The 9,962-nt window shown below is 38.0% G+C and overlaps 1 pseudogene; it reads right to left on the reverse strand.

The window, feature by feature from the left end:
• Nucleotides 1-8,850: 8,850 nt before the first annotated feature.
• On the reverse strand, nt 8,851-9,288 carry LOC112839459 (cytochrome c oxidase subunit NDUFA4 pseudogene; annotated as a pseudogene).
• Between the last annotated feature and the right edge of the window lie 674 nt (nt 9,289-9,962).

Genomic DNA, 9,962 nt, shown 5'->3' on the forward strand with positions numbered 1-9,962 from the left:
AAGCACACAAATGACAGAAACTTAGCCAAAATGACAACACAGAGGAATTCTCCCCAAAAGAAAGGTCAAGAAGAAATCACAGCCAGTGACTTGCTCAAAACAGACATAAACAATATATCTGAACAAGAATTTAGAACAACAGTCCTAAGATTATTAGCTGGGTTTGAAAAAAAAAGCATACAAGGCACCAGAGAGGGGCGCCTGCATGGCTCAGTAGGTTAAGCATCTGCCTTCAGCTCAGGTCATGATCCCAGGGTTCTGGGATAGAGCCCCGCATCAGGTTCCCTGCTCAGCATGGAGTCTGCTCCCTCTGCTCATGCTCTCTCTCACTCATTTTCTCTCTCTCAAATAAATAAAATATTTTTTAAAAAACTATAAAAAAGAAGACACCTGAGAAATCCTTGCTGTAGAGATAAAAGACCTAAAAACTAGTCAGGCTGAAATAAAAAATACTATAACTGAGGTGCAAAACTGACTGGATATAATCACAAGGACTGAAGAAACAGAGGAGAGAATAGGTGATACAGGAAAAAATTATAGAGAATAATGAAGCTGAAAAGAAGAAGGAAAGGAAACTATTAGATCATGAAGGTAGACTTAGGGAAATCAGCTAGTCCATAAAATGAAAAAAAATATCTGTTTTATAGAAGTCTCAGAAGAATAGCCAGAAAAGGGGGCAGAAGATTTATTTAAACAAATTATAGCTGAGAACTTCCCGAATCTGGGGAAGGAAACAGGCGTTCAGATCTAAGAGGCACAGAGACTCCTCTTGAAATCAACAAAAACACATCAACACCATGACATATATTAGTGAAACTTGCAAAATACAAAGAAAAAGAATTTTGAAAGTGGCTAGGAACAAAAGGTCCTTAACCTACAAAGGTAGACACATAAGATCAGAGGCAGACCTGTCCACTGAAACTTTGCAATCCAGAAGACGTGGAAAGAAATATTCAAAGGGCTAAATGGGAAAAATATGCAGCCAATAATAATTTATTCAGCTAGGCTCTCATTTAGAATAGAAGGAGATCTAGAGTTTCCAAGACAAGCAAAAACTAAAGGAGTTCATGAACACTAAAACATCTCTGCAAGACATTAAAGGGAAAGTGTAACCAAAAGCAACAAAGAATAGAAAGGAACAGAGACAATCTATAGGAACAGTAATTTTACAAGTAGTACAATGGCACTAAATTCATCTCTATCAATTATTACTCTGAATGTAAATGGACAAATGCTCCAATCAAAAAGCATAGGTTATCAGAATGGATTAAAAAACAAGATCCATCAATATGCTGCTTACAAGAAACTCATTTTAGACCTAAAGACACATCCAGATTGAAAGTGAGAGGGTGGAGAACCATTTATCATGGTAAGAGACATTGAAAAAAGTTGGAGTAGACATACTTATATCAGACAAACTAAATTTTAAACCATAGACTGTAATAAGATGAAGAAGGGCACTATATTATAATAAAGGGGCCCATCCAATAAGAAGATCTAACAATTGCAAATATTTATGCCCCTAAATTGGGAGCACCCAAATACATACATCAATTAAAAACAAACAAACTCATTGATAATAATACAATAAGGTAGGGGACTTTAACATCCCACTCCCAGCAGTGGACAAATCACTGAAGCATGCTTCGAAGATCAACAAGGAACCAAGGGCTATGAATGACACACTGGAACAGATGGACTTCACCAATATATTCAGAGTATTTCATCCTAAAAAGAGCAGAATACACACTCTTTTTGAGTTCCCATGAAGCATTCTCCAGAATAGATCATATACTGGGTCACAAATAGGCATCAACTGCTACAAAAAGATTGAGATCATACCATGCATATTTTTACACCACAGTGCTATGAAACTTGAAGTAAATGAGAACAAAAAAATCTGGAAAGACCACAAATACATGGAGGTTAAAGAACATCCTACTAAGGAATGAATGGGTTAACCAGGAAGTTAAAGAAGAGATAAAAAAAAAAATACATGGAAGCAAATGAAAATGAAAACACAATAGTCCAGAGCCTTTGGGATACAGCAAAAGCAGTCCTAAGAGGGAAGTGTATAGTAATGCAAGTCTTCCTCCAGAAGCAAGAAAAATCTCAAATACACAATGAAACCTACACCTAAAGGAGCTGGGAAAAGAACAGCAAATAAAGCCTTATCCAGCAGGAGAAGGGAAATAATAAAGATTAGAGCAGAAATCAATGATATAGAAATAAAAAAAAATCAGTAGAACAGATCAATAAAATTAGGAGCTGGATCTTTGAAAGAATTAACAAACTTGATGAACCCCTAGCCAGGTGTACCAAATAGAAAAGAGAAAGGACGCAAATACATAAAACCATGAATGAAAGAGGAGAGATCACAACCAACACTACAGATATACAAACAATTATAAGAGAATATTATGAGCAATTATATACCAACAAATTAGGCATTATGGAAGAAATGGATAAATTCCTAGAAACATACAAACTACCAAAATTGAATCAGGAAGAAATAGAAAATCTGAACAGACCCATAACCAGCAATGAAATGGGATCAGTCATCAAAAATCTCCCAACAAACAACAGTTCAGGGATGGATGTCTTCCCAGTGGAAGTCTACCAAACATTTAAAGAATTAATACTTGGGGCGCCTGGGTGGCTCAGTTGGTTAAGCGACTGCCTTCGGCTCAGGTCATGATCCTGGAGTCCCGGGATCGAGTCCCACATCGGGCTCCCTGCTCGGCGGGGAGTATGCTTCTCCCTCTGACCCTCTTCCCTCTCATGCTCTCTATCTCTCATTCTCTCTCTCTCAAATAAATAAATAAAATCTTTAAAAAAAAAAAGAATTAATACTTATTCTTCTGAAGCTGTTTCAAAAAATAGAAATGAAAGGAAAACTTCCAAACTCCTCCTATGAAGCCAATATTACCTTGATTCCAAAACCAGACAAAGACACCACTAAAAAAGAGAATTACAGACTAATATCCCTGATGACTATGGATGCAAAAATTCTCAAGACGCTACTAGCTAATTGAATCCAACAGTACATTAGAAGGATTATTCACCACGATCAAGTGGGATTTATTCCTGGGCTGCAGGGTGGTATAATATCCACAAATCAATCAACATGATACACCACATTGATAAAAAAAAGGATAAGAACCATATGATCCTGTTAATAGATGCAGAAAAGGCATTTGACAAAATTGAGTATCCTTATTGATAAAAACCCTCACGAAAGTAGGGATAGAAGAAGCATACCTCAACATCATAAAGGCCGTATGTGAAAGACCCACAGCTAATATCATTCTCAATGGGAAAAAACTGAGGGTTTTCCTCCTAAGGTCGGGAACCTGACAGGGCTGTCCACTCTCACCACTATTATTTCACATAGTACTGGAAGTCCTAGGCTCAGCAATCAGACAAAAAAAGAAAAAGAAAAAGAAAAAGAAATAAAAGACATTCAAATAGGCAAGGGGGAAGAAGTAAAACTTCCACTATTTATGTAGAAAACCCGAGGGGGCACCTGGGTGGCTCAGTTGATTAAGCATCTAATTCTTGGTTTTGGCTCAGGTCATGACCTCAGGGTCATGAGATCGAGGCCCACGTCTGGTTCCATGTTCAGTGTAGTCTACTTGAGAATTTCTCTCTCCCTCTGTCCCTTCCCCTCCACTCTATCTCTCTCTAAAAATAAATAAAATCTTTTTAAAAAGAAAACCCAAAAGACTCCACAAATAATTGCTAGAACTGATTCATGAATTCAGCAAAGTTGCAGGATATAAAATCAATGCACAGAAGTCTATTGCATGTCTATACACCAATAGTGAAGCAGCAGAAAGAGAAATGAAGGAATCAGTCCCATTTACAATTGTGCCAAAAAACATAAGATGCCTAGGAATAAACCTAACCAAAGAGGTAAAAGATCTGTACTTTAAAAACTATAGAACACTTATGAAAGAAATTGAGGAAGACAGAAAAAGATGGAAAAACATTCCATGTTTATGGATTGGAAGAACAAATATTGTAAAAATGTCTATACTACCCAAAACAATCTACACATTCAATGCAATCCTTATCAAAATAACACCAGCTTTTCTCATAGAGTTAGAACAACTCTAAAATTTGTATGGAAACAGAAAAGACCCAGAATAGCCAACACAATCTTGGAAAAGCAAAACTGGCAGCATCACAATTCTGGACTTCAAACTGTATTACAAAGCTATATGACAGTATGGTACTGGCACAAAAATAGACACATAGATGAATGGAACAGAATAGAGACTCCAGAGATGGACCTTCAATTCTATGGTCAACAGTCTTCAACAAAGCAGGAAAGAATATCCAATGGAAAAAAGACAGTCTCTTCCACAAATGTGCTGGGAAAATTGGACAGCCACATGCAGAAGAAAGAAACTGGACCACTTTCTTATACCATACAAAAAAATAAATTCAAAATAGATGAAAGACGTAAATGTGAGACAGGAAAACATAAAAATCCTTGAGGAGAACACAGATAATACCTCTTTGACCTTGGCCACAGCAACTTCTTGCTTGACACTTGTCCAGAGGCAAGGGAAACAAAGGCATAAGTGAACTATTGGGACTTCATCAAGACAAAAAGCTTCTGCACAGAAAAGGAAACAATGAATAAAACTAAAAGGAAACCAGTGGGATGGGAGAAGATATTTGCAAATAACATACTGGACAAAGGGCTAGTATCCAAAATCTATAAAGAACTCATCAATCTCAACACCCCCAAAATAAAAAATCCAGTTAAGAAATAGGCTGAAGACATTTCTCCAAGAAGACATACCAATGGCTAGCAAACATATGAAAAAATGCTCAACATCACTCATCATCAGACTAATACAAATCAAAACCACAATGAGATACCACCTCACACCAGTCAGAATGGCTAAAATTAAAAATTCAGGAAACAACAGATGTTGGTGAGGATGTGGAGAAAGGGAAACCCCCTTATGCTGTTAGTGGAATGCAAACTGGTGCAGCCACTCTGGAAACCAGTATGGAGGTTCCTCAACAAGTTAAAAATAGAACTCCCCTACAACCCAGGAATTTAACTACAGGTATTTATCCAGAGGATACAAAAATAGTGATTTGAGGGGGCACGTGCACCCCAATGTTATAAGCAACAATGTCCACAGTAGGCAAAACATGGAAAGAGCCCAGATGTCCATCAACAGAAGAATGGATAAAGAACAGGTGGTATGTATGTATAATGGTATATTACTCAGACATCTAAAAGAATGAAGTCTTGCTATTTGCAATGATGTGGATGGAACTACAGTGTATTATGCTAAGTGAAATAAGTCAGAGAAAGACAAATACCGTATGATTTCACTCATATGTGAAATTTAAGAACAAAACAGATGAACATAGAGAAGGGAAGGGAAAGTAAAATAAGATAAAAACAGAGAGGGAGGCAAATCATAAGAGACTCTTAAAAATATGCAACAAACTGAGGGTTGCAAGAGGGATGGTGGGTGGTGGCATGGGATAAATGGCCAATGGGCATTAAGGAGGGCACTTGATATGATGAGCACTGGGTGTTATATGGAACTGATGAATCACTAAATTATACCCATAAACTAATAATACACTCTATGTTAACTAAATTGGATTTAAAGAAAAAAACTACAAAATAAAATAAAATATAAATATTTGGTAGAATTTGCCTTTGAAGCCATCTGGCCCTGGACTTTTGTTTGTTAGGAGATTTTTGATTAATGATTCAATTTCTTTGCTGGTTATTATTCTGTTCAAGTTTCTATTTGTTCCTGTTCCAGTTTTGGTAGTTGATATGTTTCTCGGCATTTATCCATTTCTTCCATGTTGGCCAATTTGTTTGCATAGAGTTTTTCATAATATTGTCTTATCCTTGTTTGTATTTCTGTGGTCTTGTTATTTCTCCTCTCATTTGTGATTTTATTTATTTAGGTCCTTTCTCTTTTCCTTTTCATAAGTCTGGCTAGGGTTTTATCAATTATATCAAGTATTTCAAAGAAACATCTCCTGGTTTCATTGATCTGTTCTACTGTTGTTGTTTCTTATTTTGTTTTGTTTTAGTTTCTATATAATTTATTTCTGCTCCAGTGTTTATTATTTCCATTCTTCTGCTGGTTTTAGGCTTTGCTTGTTATTCTTTATCTAGCTTCTTTAGGTGTAAGGTTATGTAGTTTATTTGAGATTTTTCTTGCTCCTTGAGGTAGGCCTGTATTGCTATATACTTCCCTCTTAGGACCACTTCCGCTGCATCCCAAAGGTTTTGGAGTATCATGTTTTCATTTTCAATTCTTCCATGTATTTTTAAATTTCTTCTTTAATTTCCTGGTTGACCTATTCATTCTTTAGTAGCATGTTCTTTAACCTCCATATATTTGTGGTCTTTCCAAATTTTTTTGTTATAATTGACCTCAAGTTTCCTAGTGTTGTGGTCAGAAAATATGCATCAGGGTTGCCTGGGTTGCTCAGTTGGTTGAGCATCTGCCTTCAGCTCAGGTCATGATCCTAGGGTCCTGGGATTGAGAGGAGTCTGAGTCGGGCTCCTCTTCTCCTCTCCCTGCCTGTGCCTTCTCTCTCTCTCTCTTTCTCATGAATAAGTAAAATCTTAAAAAAAAGAAAATATGCATCTTATGATCAATCTTTTTCTACTTATTGAGGTCTGATTTGTGACCCAGTATGTGATCTGTTCAGGAGCAGTCCCATGTGCACTTGAAAAAATGTGTATTCTGCTGTTTTAGGATGAAGTGTTCTGAATATATCTGTTAAGTCCGTCTGGTCCAGTGTCATTCAAAACCATTGCTTCCTTGTTGAGTTTCTGCTTAGATGGTTTGTCCATTTATGTAACTGGGTGTTAAAGTCCCCTACGATTATTGTATTATTATCAAGGAGTTCCTTTATGTTTGTTATTAATTGTTTTACATATTTGTATTCTCTAAGTTGGGGCCATCAATGTTTACAATTGTTATTGGATTTTCTTGTTGGAGTCTCCCCTTTATTATGATATATAGTGCCATTCATCTCTTGTTACAGTGTTTGGTTTAAAATTTAGTTTGTCTGATATAAGTATTGCTGCTCTGGCTTTCTTTTGACATCCATTTGCATGATAAATATTTCTATATCACCTCACTTTCAGTCTGCACGTGTCTTTGGGTCTAAAATGAATCCCCTGTAGGCAGCATATAGATAGGTCTTGTTTTCTTATCCATTCTGACACCCTCTGTCTTTTGATTGGAGCATTTAATCTGTTTAAATTCAGAATAATTATTAATAGATATGTATTTTGTGCCATTTTATTAATTGTTTTGTCATTGTTTCTGGAGATTTTCTATGTTCCTTTTTAGTCTTTTTTGCTTTTAGTCTTTCTTTCCCACTCAAGGAGTCCCCTTTAATATTTCTTGCAGGACTGATTTAGTGGTAAAGAACTCCCTTAATTTTCATTTGTCTGGGAAACTCTTTATCTCTCCTTCTATTCTGAATGATAGCGTGCTGGATAGAGTATTCTTGGCTGCATATTTTTCCTGCTCAGCATGTTGAATATATCATGCCACTTCTTTCTGGCTTGCCATGTTTCTGTAGAGAGATTTGCTGCTAGCCTTATGTGTCTTCCCTTGTAAGTTAGGGACTTCTTTTGTCTTGGTGATTTTAGGAGTTTTCTTTGTCACTATAGTTTGCAAAGTTAACTACAATATGTCTTGGTGTTGACCTGATTTTGTTAATTTTGATGGGATTTCTCTGTGCCCCCTGGATTTGGATGTATGTTTCATTCTCCAGATTAGGGAAGTTATTAGCCATAGTTTCCTCAAATAAACCTTTTTCCCCTTTTCTCTCTCTTCTTGTCCTGGGACTCCTATGATACAAATGATGTTGCATTTGATGGAATCACTGAGTTTCCTAAGTATACTCTCATGATCCAATATTTTTTTTTCTCTTTTGTTCAGCTTCATTATTTTCCATAATTGTTTATTGTATATCACTTATCTGTTCTACTTCTTCCTTCCCTGTGGTCTTTACATCCAGTTGGTTTTGAATCTTAGTTATTGCATTTTTCATTTCAGCCTGATTTTCTTTTTTAGTTCTTTTATATGTGCGGTAAGGGTCTCCCTGATGTCTTCCATGCTTTTCTCAAGCCCAATAGTATCCTTATGATTGTTGCTTTAAATTATGGATCAGGCATATTACTAATATCTGTTTTGATTATATCCCTGGTCATGACCTTTTCTTCTTTCTTTTGGGATGAATTCCTTAGTCTTGGCATTTTATCTAGGTCTGTGTCTTTTTCTGTAAGAGAGTTATGGCTTTTTAAAAAGAGATCATATAGTGTCCAGGGCCTGGCTCTTCATGGAGTGTCTCTGGTGGGTCCCATGTGCACTCTCCTACTCTGTTTTGACTGCTGTATCCCTCAGGTCAGTCATCTGTAGAGGTTCTCATTGCCTGCATTGGGAAGTGTTTGGACCTTGGCCAGAGTGTAGTGATTTTTTAGATGTGTTCTGGTCTGCTCGTTAAAGGAGACTTTATGTTATTTCCACTAGAACAGAAGCTTTGCAGAATTCTGTGGTCAGTAGACATGGAACATGCAGGGTTTTTTTCTGGTCTCTGGGAAAAGGGCCCACTGCATGGGTTTTTAGTCACACTTGCCCAAGAAAAGCAGTACCAGCAGAACACAGGATGGTGGGACTTGGTGTAAGCAAGTTAGGCAGCAGTGTTGATTGTGTGCTGTTTACTAAGCTGGTTTATGCTGAGGTGTGGGTGAGGGAGATGGTGCCAGCCAGCTCCTTTGTTCCCAGGGAGGGGAATCTGTTTTTTTTTTTTCAGGTTTCAGATATTTATTATTCAGTGTAAACCCCAACACAATACACCAACATGATTTCATGCATTTAGAGGGGAAATATTTCCTGGTAAGTGGAAAATTGCACAGATGGCTTCTGAAAGACCTTCATTCTAAGCACCTTTATAGTGAAACATTTCATTTAGAAGTCTGGACCTTCTTTCTTCAGTTTGCTGTAATCTGCATTTACTGAGTAGAACTTGTATTGATCATTGGGACCCAGTTTGTTCCAGGGTTCTGGGTTATTCTTCCTATCCCAACTGACATCTGGATTGAACAATGCTAGGCTCAAGACATACAGTGCTGCTCCAGTACCTCCTGTACCAATAAATACGAAGAGGGGGATCAAGCTCGGATGCTTCTTGGCCTGACCGATGATCTGGTGTGACATGTTTGTGGCAGAGGCCTCTTGTCCAGGAGAAGAAATAAACAAACGTGGAACTCCCGGGCTGGGGAGTCTGTTCTTAAAGCTCTCAGGGAACCACTTTTAGAGGAGCAAATAACTTCCCCTTGTGCATCCCAGGCATTTTTAGGATCATGGTTTTCACATTGTCTCTGGGTTCTTGCCTGCCTGGAGCAGCACAGTGCACCTTGGGCTCTATCTTAGCCACTCATTCTGATTTTTAAAATTCCAAACATCAGGGACCTGTTGTGGCAGGGACCTGCACTGGTCCTCTGGAAGGGTTTTGCTGCCCTGGAACTGATGCAGGTTTGATGCAGTCACCCCAGAGCACAGGAGCAGGGGATTTGGAGCATAGCTGGCTAAACAGCCTGTGTCCCATTTAGATGCCTTCAGCAGGTGTCTCTGCACCTATGCTGAGGGGCGGGGGAGGGAAATGACACCCAACTGTTCTTTTGTCCCTAGAGAGGCAATGTCACCTCTCACATATGCACTCCAAAAAGTATGAATAGTCTCTCCCTGTGCATCTTAGGCAATCTTCAGATTGTGCAGTCTGCCCTGTGGTGCTTGCCTGCTTCCTCCAGGAATAGGGTGGTGTCCTCTGATCTCTATCCCAGGCAAACCCAGGGACCTCTAAAACTCCAGTCTTTGTGCCCTGCTGGTTGTAAAAACTCTCAAAAATCAGCCCTTCTCATTTTCCCAGCCAATAGCTTT

Source organism: Callorhinus ursinus, unplaced genomic scaffold (assembly GCF_003265705.2).
Source record: "Callorhinus ursinus isolate GAN/ISIS: 27379988/994484 unplaced genomic scaffold, GSC_fseal_2.0 scaffold40, whole genome shotgun sequence".
Classification (NCBI taxonomy): Eukaryota; Metazoa; Chordata; class Mammalia; order Carnivora; family Otariidae; genus Callorhinus; species Callorhinus ursinus.